We start from the raw sequence: 12890 nt of genomic DNA, 5'->3' as shown, positions 1-12890 counted from the left end.
GACAAATACCCAATTTTAATATGGGTAAAAAGACTTGAATAGACATTTGTCCAAAGAAGAAACATAAAAGGCAAAATATATATATATACAGGAAGAAAATATTCATCACTAGCAATTAGAGAAACACAAATCAAAACTACAATGAGATATCATTTCACTCCTATTAGAATAGCCACTATTAAAAATTGGAAAACTACAAGTGTTGGAGAGGATGTAGAGAGATAGGAACACTTATTCACTGTTGGTGGGGTCTTAGAATGGTACAGTCACTGTAGAGGACTGTTTGGCTGTTCCTAAGGAAGTTGAATACAGACTTGCCATGTGACCTGGTCATAACACTATTAGGTATATACGAGAAGAATTGAGAACAGTGACACAAAGAGACATCTGTACACCAACATTCATAGTGGTGTTTTCCATAAGTGCCAAAAGATGGAAACAACCTAGATGTCCATCGGCCAATGAATAAACAAATTTTGTTGTACACTTACAATGGAATATTATGCAGCTGTAGAAAAAATGAAGTTATGAAACATATGACAACATAGATGAATCTGGAGGACATTATGTTGAGTGAAGCAAGCTAGACACAAAAGGACAAATACTGTATGATTGCACTATTATTTAATAAATATATTATGTAAACTCATGAAGTTAATAGTGAGAATAAAGGTGACCAGAAAATAGAATGAAGGTAAAAAATGGAAAGCTGAGGGTTAATTTGTACAGAATAGGTAAAAAAAAAAAAAAAAGTTTGTTAATCTTTGGAAATGAATAGAAACTGTGAAAGCACATTATAGTGTTTGTAACTAGCAGGGGTATTATGTGGGTATGACAGTGGGAAAAGTCAAGGGACATGTATATTATTAGAAGGAAAGCTGATGCAGCAAGATGACGCAACAAAAAGAGACACAGATTGCCCATGCCTCTGACAAGAATGCAAGCATATGCAAAGGAACACACAGCAAATGGACACAGAGAGCAGATGACAGAGGGTGGGGGGTAAGGAGAGAGGGGAGAGAAATAAACAAAATAAATAAATCTTTTTTAAAAATGTAACATGGGACTGTATAACATAGTGAAACCTCATGTGAAATATGAATATGGGTATGGGTATATTAAATATATGAGACTGTTTTTACAAAATATAAGTACAAATAAACTAGAGATGGAAACAGAATAGCAGCCATGTATGGCAGAGGAAGCATAAAGAACTTGAGAGGTGATGAATTTTTGTCTGTTCTTTCATTTTATTATTATTTTTAATGGAACAATGAAACACTCTAATAATGATTGAAGTGATAAATGCACAGCTGTGTGATGATACCAAATATCATTGATTATACACTTTGGATGGATTTACGTTGTATTAATACGTATCAATAAAATTTATTTGTTAAAAAAAGGTCTAAATATAGATTCTCCTGCTTTTAATTCCCCCTTTATATTTGTATGTTATATCTTTTTCTACCCTTTTACTTTCATTCTACCTCTGCTATTGAATTTGAAGTGAGCTTCTTATAAGCAGCATATATTTTGGGGTATGCTTTTTATCTACTCTACCAATCTCTACCTTTGATTAGCATATTTAGTCCATTTACATTTAGATCATTGATATGTTAACACCTAAGCCTAACATTTTATTACTTGGTTTCCGTTTGTTTCCTCCAGTTCTTGGTCCTCAATTTCTCTTTTCTTGCCTTCCTATGGGTTACTCGAACATTTTTTTATGATTCTATATTGATTTATTGGTGGAATTTTTCAGATTATTCCTTCTTTGTATAGATTTCGTAGTGGTCACTGGGTATTGCAATATACTTATGTGGCTTATTACAGTCTATGAGTATCAACATTTTACCACTTCAAGTGAAGACTGGAAACCTCTCGTGTGTTTAGGTTCTTTTACCTTCTCCACTTTTACACATCATTATTCTGAGTATCAGATGACATAACAAATTTTGTTTCAATCATCATTTATGATTTATAAAACACATGAGGAGATGGATAATCTATTATATGAACCCATATTTTGTCTGCTTTTTACATTTTTCCTTCCTTTCTGAGGCACCAAGTTTCTTTCCTTTATCTTTTCCTTTCTGATTGAAGTACTTCCTTTATCCAATCTTTAAGAATAGATTTGCTAGCAACAAATTCTATTAGTTTTCTTTCATCATAGAATTTTTCATTTCCTCTTCATTTCTGAAGGACTGTTTGGTAGATAAAGAATATGTGGTTGACTGTTCTTTTCTTTCAGCACTTGAAAAATGTTTTTCTACTTCCTTCTGGGCACTATGGTTTCAGATGAGAACGCTATCGTTAAAATCAGTGTTCTCCTAGAGATCCCCATTGTGCCTCTCTAACTGCTTTCAAGATTTTTCTTTGTCTTAAATTTTCAAAAGTTCAATTATGATGTGTTTTGAGATTGTATGGATTTCTTTGGATTTATCCTATTTGGGAATGACTCAGGTTCTTAAATCTATAGGTTGTATATTTACCAAATTTAAGTAGATTTCAGCTATTGCTGCTTCCTCAAATATTCATTCATCCCCATTCTCTTTTATTCTCCTTTTATACCTTTTATGATATGAATATTGGCTATTTCTTTTCATCCTATAGGTACTCAAGTTCAGTTCTTTCTGTTGATTTTCTATCTGTAGTTCAGACTGAATGAATTCTATTGATCTCCCTTCTAGTTGACTATTCTCTATCACTTCAACTGTACATTAAAAGCAATCCAATGAGAGTTTTTTTTTTCATTTATGTTTATGTAGTTTTCAGTTCTATAACTTCCATTTGGTTCTTCTATTTCTTTGCTGAAGTTTATTTTTTCCATTTGTTTCAAGCATTTTAAAAGAAACATTTTCAAGTACCTGCTTTAAAATCCTTGTCAGATAATCCCAATATCTGATTCATCTCAGAGTGGGTATCAGTTGATTATCTTTTCTCATTTAAGTTGCAATTTCCCTGACTCTTTGTATGACAGATTATTGTAATTGTATCCTGGACATTTGTCTATTATAGACTCTGGGGTGGCGGACTTGGCCCAGTGGTTAGGGCATCTGTCTACCACATGGAATTTCTACGGTTCAAACCCAGGACTCCTTGACCCGTGTGGAGCTGGCCCATGTGCAGTGCTGATGCGCACAAGGAGTGCCCTGCCATGCAGGGGTGACCCCCACATAGGGGAGCCCCACGCGCAAGGAGTGCGCCCCATAAGGAGAGCCACCCAGCATGAAAGAAAGTGTGGCCTGCCCAGGAATGGTGCCACACACACACGGAGAGCTGACACAAGATAACACAACAAAAAGAAACACAGATTTCCATGTCGCTGACAACAACAGAAGTGGACAAAGAAGACTCAGCAAAATAGACACAGAGAACAGACAACTGGGGTGGGGAGGGGGAGGGGGAGAGAAATAAATATACAGTAAAAAAAAAGAAAGACTTTGGGTTCTTGCTAAATCTTTTACCTTAGTACCCTGTTTAACGTTAGCATGCAGGTTCTGACCCACTTTTGTGAGCTGTGTTTCCAATAAACATTCACTTTTTAGAGTCTTTGCAGTGTTATTTCGGTTTATTTATGTGTTGCTGTTAAGTTTTACATTAGTCCTTGCTGGTACTGCCTAAAGCAGGAGGGAACAGGTTTCACTAAGCTGGGCCACTGAGTGTCTCCCAATGAGAGAAGGGACTGTCAGGCCCACAGCACAAAGAAGCTTTTCTGGCTAATTGCTTATTATAATAGGATCCCCTGTCAGTGCTCCCCAGCTGCCCTGTTGTCTCTGGACAAGGGAGGGAAATCTCAGCCCCTTAGGGTCAAAGAGGCTTCCCAGGTAAACTCTCTTATAGCCCAGTCCTTCTTACTGGCTCAGCCCACCCTCCCCAGTATCTCTGGACAGGAAGGAGAGTCTCAAGTCCATCATGGAAGAAGAGCAGTCCCTGCAGCTGCTCATTGTTGGCAGAGCTCCAGATTAGTCCCCCTTTCTGGTGGTGACCAGCTCTTCTGATATTTTCAGAAAGACTTCACTTTTATCTGAGGGAGGAAAGACCTGGCTAGATGCCTTCTGTTGCTAGTTTAGGGGTCTGGAAATTCTGGAACTGGGTCATTGTGTTTTCATCCAATATGAAGTTCCAAACCAGTGTGCACACTTACCATCTTTCAGAGGTCTCCTTTTGAAGACTCTTGCCTTATTTACAAGATTTGTAGTTGTACTACAGGAGAAAGATCTGTACCATATTGCCTGCTTGTCATTCTCTTTTTACTGATGGGCCAAGTTCAACCCTGGCAGATCTCTTTCTTAAAGACCTTTACTGAAGGCCTCGAGAAATACCAATTGACTCTAACATCATGAATAGGATTGCAAACTTTCCAATTGCCCTTCAGTAACTCAAGAAGCTCTACATTTTATTGTCTGTTATTTGCAATACATCACTTCCTGGACCAATTTCTCTAGCCTTAATTATCTTTGATTGTAGTAAATGCTAATGTTCAGAGGGGTAAAACTAAATATACTTACAGAAATTAATTTTATTGTAAGGAGAGGGATAACTCAGAGAGTTGAAGAGGGGAGGGCTTAAGAACTAAGCTTGAGAAGTCATAAACAGGCAACACCAGAAGTCTCATAGCAGGAATATCCTCACGGTCTCATCAAGTCTTGTCACTGACATGAATGTGGTTTTTCCATCCTTGGGTCACATCTGATACAACTCAAATCACCAGAATAAAGGGCATCTTTGCCCAGATTGAGAGCCAAACTTCGTCAAAAGAAGACAGGGCATGTGGAACTGAAGGCCCTTTCAATTAAAGGTGGAGTAGGCACCACCATTCCAGAATCCTCAGGATTGTGGAATGAACTATGGACTAGAATGGACTTATGCTATTCTACTATAGACTTACTGTGGTTCTAGTAATGGAAGAACTTTTATCATTGATGTGGAGGCAGTGGCCACTGGAGGTTCTGAGGTCAGGGAGAGGGAAAACAGATGTAATATAGGGGCATTTTTGAGACGTGGGAATTGTCCTGAATGACATTGCATTCACAAATATAGGCCATTATATATCTTGCCATAACCTACAGAATTGTGTGGAAGAGAGTGTAAACTACAGTGTAAACTATAATCCATGCTTAGTGGCAATGCTCCAAAATGGGTTCATCAATAGCAATGAATGTACCACACTAATGAAGGATGTTCTTAATGTGGGTAACTGTGGAGAGTGGGGCATATGGGAATCCCTTATATTTTTTATGTAACATTTATATAATCTAAATATCTTTAAAAATAAAAATAAAAATGAAAAAAGAATGCAGGGCCCTTTGATTAACAGCCTTGCCAGGACTGCACATGATAGAGGATAGATATTACCCAAAAGAAAATCCATTGCTCCTTTGCCCTTTAAAACCACTAACTAGTTTTCCATTTCATACTCTTACCTCTGTTTATACCACCATTGCCCTAACTTATGCCTTCATATATTTTTACCTAATATTATATAGTCTCTCAAGTGATTGTCAAGATTCTTAGCATTGCAAGTGATAAAAATCCTACTCATTTTAGGAGCATACAAAAACAGGTTTTGGTTTACCTAATGCAGAAATTCAAAGGAAAACCACACTTGGATTTAAATGTTCAAATGATGTTCATGGGATCAGTCTCTTCTCTCCATCTCTCACCTCTCCTTTACTCAATCTGTAGGATAAGATATAGACTCCTTTTTCACATCACCTAAAACTCCATAACCTGACACTTGTCCAGCCTCCCCCAGAATTTAGTGATGTTGACTTCAGATACTGGGAACACAAATCCCTCGTAATCCCTAAAGATGCTAAAACTGGAATACCTTGCTCACCTAAGCCTTCTTCACCCACTAACTCTTCTGTCCCTTTCCCCTTCCTGAACTTGAGATAATCTCTTGTTGTTACTTTGTTAAATTGTTAGTTATTCCACATGTAGTATACCTAGTATCTTAATTTTTCCCTATATATAGTTCTTAGAACACCATAATAGCAAACACTAGTATGTAAGAGCACAACCTCTAGAGTCAGACTGTCAAGGTTTAAACCCCAATTACACAACTATAGCCTGTAAGACCATAACCAAATTACTTAATCTCTGTGCCTCAAACTACCTATCTGTAAAATTTAAATAATAATATTTAAATTATTTAAAATATAATAAATATTTAAATATTTATCTCATAATGCTGTTCTAAATATTTAAATGAGTTGTTTTGCATGAAGTGCTTAGAACTATTCCTGGCACGTGGGAAGTGCTTAGTAAACATTAACTAGTCTTATTGATGATTTTGAGTCCTTCCTATGTGCTAGACACTTGGGACAGCTCAGAAAAGTCTCATAAAAAATCTATGAGGGGAAGCTGACTTGGCCCAGTGGATAGGGGGTCCACCTACCACATGGGAGGTCCGCGGTTCAAACCCGGGGCCTCCTTGACCCGTGTGGAGCTGGCCCTCGCACAGTGCTGATGCACGCAAGGAGTGCCGTGCCACGCAGGGGTGTCCCTGCGTAGAGGAGCCCCATGCGCAAGGAGTGCGCCTCATAAGGAGAGCCATCCAGCACGAAAGAAAGTGCAGCCTGCCCAGGAATGGGGCCACACACATGAAGAGCTGACACAACAAGATGACACAATAAGAAAAAGAAACTCAGATTCCCAAGCCTCTGACAACAACAGAAGTGGACAAAGAAGAAGAAAACGCACGCAGCAAATGGACACAGAGAGCAGACAACGGGGGGAGGGGGTTGGGGGAGAAGGGGAGATAATTTTTTTTTTAAATGTTGGAGTTTAAAAAAAAAAAATCCTATGCATTAGATAATTTTATTATCCACAGTTGAGAGACGAAGAAACCAAGGCTTGAATAGATTCAGTAACTTGTCCAAGATCACAGAGCTAGTAAGTGATGGAACTAGGACTGGTACATGTCGTCTTTCCTAGACCTTAATGATTATTGGACTGTCAATGCTAATGCTCAGAGGAGAAAAACTAGATATACTTACAGAAAGAGTATTATCTAAATGTCACTTCTCAGTCTGCATTTGCTAGATCTTGCTTGTACACTTCTCTGTGTGGATGTGTACCTTTCTTGATGACTCTAGGTGTGCTAATGTATTTTGTAGTTAATGTATTTTGAGGTCTGTTTCTTCAATTCATCCTGAATTGCAAAAGTATAAATCATCCATCTTTTCTCCAGTCTCAGGGTAAAGGTCAAGTTTGTGTTTTAAATGTAGTTGCTATGAGTTAGCTACATCTTGGGCAAATCACATCTACAAACAACTTACTGCTTTCCCAAAGAAGCATCACCTTTAAGTAACTAGCATTAAGTATTATTTTTCTTAAACAGTTTTATGATGCAAGCTTCTTTGTTGGGGTGCCTCATTTGTGGAGACTGTACTAAGCCTTATAGTGAGTGCCCTGACCCTTCTGAATCCATGGATCCAATGGGATGCTTTGTGGCCCCCAAAAAGAGTAGAGACATAGTTGCAAATATAAAGAATAAAAGATAATAAGTTAGGTTGGTTTTTTGGTACCATTTATAATAACCAACTAAAATTTCCACTTTCTAATTGTAGATAACAGTGTCAGCTGAGACCAAACTACATTGTAGAGATGCTCTGTGACTTAAGATTGCACACTTGGATCACACAAGGGATTCATTCGTAAACTGGTCAGAGCTGATGTCAAGGAGATCAGAACATGGGGTGGTAGAAAGATCACAGGGTGCTAGATTCAAATATTGACTCTAACAAATATTTAAATTACTTGTCTCTGAGGCCTCATTCTTTCTATATGAGACTTGTGGGTGGGGATGTGTTAGGTTATCTCAAAGGCCCCTTCCTGGTCTCAAAGACTATGAGTACAGAATTCACTATCCTGTTAATGGGTAGTTCAGTCTAAATTGGCTTCAATTAACACGCAATGCAGAAGAAGACTTTGTAGGTCCAGCAGAAATTCCTAAGTAAATGTTAACATATATATAGAAATATGAGCTTTGCTTCAGAAATCAGACTAACCATCTCCTGCCTTCCATCAGTAGGTCATATTCTTTTGTTGTTTTAATTTTTTGTTTGTTTCAATGACAGGTTTGCCCATAGCTGTTAATATTTCTCCCAGGCCAGTAGTGAAACCAAGAAAAGAGGTAGGGAAATTCTCAGAAAGTGATGGGATTGTAGAAATGAGGTCATAGAAGTGTGTACAAGACCATCATGTACACATCATGTCCTACCATGTAGAAAGGGCATCTACTTGCACATGCCTTCTTATTAACATGTCTGATGATTTTCCTTCTTTTAATTTCCTTGTGTCTAGACAAAATAAAACTGCTGGAAGTTTACAAAACTATTTCCAATCCAAAAACCTTCTTGATACCTGTGATGGTTAGGCTATTGTGTCAATTCGGTCAGGTAATTGTGCCCAGTTGTTTCGTCAAGCAGGCACTGGGTTAACTGTAACACAAGGGCATTTATGGACGTTAGTCACCATTGACTTTACTGCAGTGGTATATCATAGATGGCTGGTTATAATTACATAAATCAGGGAGACTGCCATCAGCAACGAGTGCCGCTTAACCCAATCGGTTGAATCCCTTAAAAGGGAAAGTGATTCCAGCATTGAGAGAATTTCCCAGCTCGTCTTTGGACAGCCAACATCTCCCAGAACTCATCAAGAATCTTCACTGGACTTTCATCAGAGCTCCTGGTTGCAGCCTGCCTGCAGAACCTGGACTTGTGCATCCCCATGGCTGCCTGAGGGACTCTGATAAATTTCTTACTATCAACAGATATCCCTGGTTGATTCTGTTTCCGTAGAGAACTCTGACTAATACAACACCCTTTGAGGGATATTTTCTACTTTAATGATTTAGATCTGACAAGATATGATACCAAGACAAACACAAACAAACGCCTCATGCCTGATGTATGCATCATGTGGTGGCAACGGAAACAGTAAAAAGCCCAGGGTCTCGAAACCACTACATATGGAGCATTTTTGGATTCCCGCACTGATTCTCAAGGAAGATTTTCTTAGTCTGTACCCTGTTCTCAGCAATTCCCCAATCCTAATATGCTTTACAGAGCTTACAGACAACATGATGGATATGTCAAGTCATTAATTTAGTGATGCTTCAAGGGGGAAGCAAGAGTGATTAATTCTTACTCTTCAGAAATTATCACCCTGGGTAAGAGGAAAAAAAACAAAAACAAACTGAAGGATGCCAGTCGAGAGAATGAATGAGGCGAAATCGCCAGGTACTTGGGAAGGTATATCGTATTCAATATTCACATAGCACTGATGCTTTCCAAAGGTTCTGCCATCATTTTGATTAGTAGTACAAGAACATGTAGCCCCATAGGAGTAGGTGTGAACAAGAATAAAAGCTACTTACACTGGCCAGCTGACAGAGAGGTGAAGGTCAACCACCACACAAGGGAACCAAGGTGCCTACAGCTGCAAGCAGGAGAATTGCATACATCAACCATGTGGAATCTAAACCCCCTCTTGATGTAGAGGGGGCCTGGACATAGCCATCCCAGGTTCACAAAATGGAGGAATAGAGTATGGATTAGAGTGGACTTACTGGTGTTCTACTGGGGAAATGTTGTGATCAGTAAGGGAAGAAATTGTAGTAGTGATGTGGAAAGGGTGGCCACGCTGGCTGCTGATGGTTGGGAGAGGGAAGAAGAGATATGGTGTGGGGGCAGTTTCAGGATTTGGAGTTGTCGTAGGTGGTGCTGCAGGGACAGATGCTGGATGTTGTGTGTCCTGTCGTGGCCCAATGGCTGGACTGGGGGAGAGTGTGGACTACAATGTGGACCACTGTCCATGTGCTGCAGTGGTTCTCCAGAATGTATTCTCTGGGTGCCGTGGATGTGCTACAATGATGAAAGAGTTTGTTGATGTGGGAGGGGTGGCATGGGTGGGGTGGGGGTTATATGGGGACCTCATATTTTTTTTAATGTAACCTTTAAGAGAAAATAAAGAAAAGAAAAAAAGAATAAAAGCTGAAAATGCTGCCCTGCTCCAGGCCTATATATTCAAACTGTTCATCTATCAACACTGAACAATTTCTTCACCTGTTCCAGTTAGCATTGTCTGAGCCCCTACCATGTTCAAACACCCATACAGGGCCCTGTCATTGGGGAGTCTCATCTCAAGTTGCTTATAAACCATCAGGGGACTTAACACATGCATATAAATGATTGTGATTCAAAGGAAAATGATGCAATCATGGAGAGTTCATAAGAGAGAGATTACTTCAGCTGGGAAGGAGCCTTGACATCTTAGTTATTCATGTACTCGACATTTATTTAAGCCTATTTTATTGTGCCATGCTCTCTGCCTGGAAGGAGTTGCACATAAATGAGAGGGAGTGGGAACAAACAGCAACCATTTCTAAAACAACACAATATAGAAGTAGGTATAGTGTGCTCTGGAAGCCAGTGGAGGGAGAAAAAGAGGCAATACAGGATGCTCTCACATAAGGGATGGTGTTGGAGCAGAGGGAGAAGGGGCAAAAAGAGTCTGCCAAGTAGAGAGGGAGGGAAAAGACACTGCAGGCAGAGAAATGTCACAGCAAGGGTAGGAGGCCAGAAGTTTACAGTGAATCAGAGTGGGAAAGGTGTTGACGCTAGATCCTAGAGCTAAACCATGAAAAGCCTGGCACCTCCTCTATGGCTGAATGAAGGGGGACTGTAAGCAACAGAGTCAGAGCTCTACCCTTATCCATCTGGATCCCTTTACCAATTTCATGAACATCAGCTTCTGGTAGAATTTCATTCCTGAAGCCCGCATTTGCCACGTCTTTATCAAAAGGATTGTTCTCAAATTGTCAGAAACTTCTTGCCTACTACACAAGCAGAGAGTCAGAAGCTGTGGCAATTTGGACAGTGGGAGGAGCAAGATGGCATTGGATTAAGTGCACACTCATCAGCTCTCCCGCAGAAAAACAACTGAGTGGGGACAAGATGCTGCCTGAGTGAGCTGTTTTGGGAACCCACAGAGCAGGAGGCTTCAGTGCTCGACAAAGAGAGTAGTTGCTCAAGGTAAGACCTTGAGTTTCTTGTCTCTGAGACTGGAACTTCGGGATAGCTAAGCCCCACCATCAAAGCAAAAAGTCAAGGCAGGTCACCTAGCCAGAGGAGGCCCAGAGTGGGAGGGTTCTGGCAAAGGGTGGAGAGGGGTTTCCCTTATGTGGGTTTGATTGCCTGGGCCCCTTTTTGAGCTTTTAGGAGCATACCAGATGGCTTGAGGTGACACCAGGAAGAGTGAGGAGGCATAGCTGCTGAGGCAGCCCAATTTACCTAACCACCCTGGGATAAAGAAACTTGGTCTGGGAGGGGACAGAGTCAGGCAATTAACTAGTCCAGAGCTGAAAACCATCAAAATTTCAACTCCCCTAAGGGAGGTGGGCAGTAGGATGTGCTTAATAAGCTACCAAGAGCCTATTTAGGGTTCCCTGGGAGGAGGGGTGCTTTGGAGAAGGTTGAGAGTCATTTTTTTTCTAAGAAGAGTTAAGTCACCAGGGTAGCATTTGAATTTCAAAAGGGAACACTCACACAGGCTATTGCATTCTGCTGCCCTGGGAGAAAAAGCAGTAAGAATAGAAATGGGGCAAGGACTGATTGCTAATCAGCAGGAATTTATCCAATTGCAGACTCAAACCTGCCCAAGGGAAAGTGACTTGATAACTTTCTGAAGAACTAACTGGTCCAATGAGAAAGTTTAGCTCAGTGGACGAGTTTCCACCTTGAATATACAAGGTCCCCTGTTCCATTCCCAGCTCTCTTCGAGTAGTGATCCACCAGGATATTAAACATCCAGCTGATACTTTAGGACAGGGAAAACAGAGACATTATTCTTGTCTTACCATCTCTTGGGTCTCTTATTTTTCCTAAAAAAAAAAAAGGTTACTTTTGTTTTAAAATTTAACTTAGTTTCCTCACAAAAACCTGCTTTAAAACCTGCAGAGGGAAGGCTGCCAGGTGTGGACTGATGAGGGAATGAATTGATGAACACTGGCAGCCTGAGAAGCTCCATGGGGGCCTTAGAGGAAAGGCTGTTTTTCCTTAGTTTTTCTTTTACTGCCTGCTTGTAGGTTTGTTTGTTAGTTTTGTTTTCTTGTCTTTCTTCCCTTTTCCTCCCCCCCCCCCTTTTTTTTAATTAGGTGCTGCTGACTTGTGTCTTGTTTGCTGTGTTTCCTCTTCCTTGATTTCCCCTTTTCTGCATATATCAATTTTGGCTACTAATGCTATCTCTTTTCCTTCCTGCATTTTCTATCTTCCACTTTCTGTTGTTGGAATTCCACCTCTGTTTGTTTAGTTCCCAATTTTTCTGGTTTTATATTTCTAACTCTTCTATTCTGTTTTCTTTCTTTTATTAACTTTTTCTTTCTGTCCTTTCTTTTCTTTTTCCTTCTTTCCTCATCATTCTGGCCATTTCATTCATTCTATATACTTCTTTGTATTTTATTTCCCAATTCATTATAGGTACTCCACTTTCTTACTCCTATTACTCTACATTGTTTATATGAGTTAAATATTCGTTTTCCTCTTATAACTTTTACTATCATTATTACTATTATCCTTTTTCTTTTCTTACCTCTTTTGCTTTCTCTGACCCTAATCTTTTTTCTTCAAGGGAACATAGACAACAACAAGGAAACAGAATTAAAAGAACAAAGTGTCAAAAAGAAAACTTAACACACACACAGAAGCAGCAACTAAATAAAACCCTAGAAAGAGAAGCTAGTCAACTAAATAAACCCATCAAGATAAAAAGATGACCAGATAGCAACAAAAAATTATAAATGATACCAAGAAACAGGAAGACATGGCCCAGTCCACTGAACAAACTAAAAACCAGGAAAAGAAGCAGAACATCAA

The sequence above is a fragment of the Dasypus novemcinctus genome, chromosome 4, assembly GCF_030445035.2.
Source record: "Dasypus novemcinctus isolate mDasNov1 chromosome 4, mDasNov1.1.hap2, whole genome shotgun sequence".
Taxonomy (NCBI): Eukaryota; Metazoa; Chordata; class Mammalia; order Cingulata; family Dasypodidae; genus Dasypus; species Dasypus novemcinctus.
Note: the sequence above shows the minus strand (reverse complement) of the source record.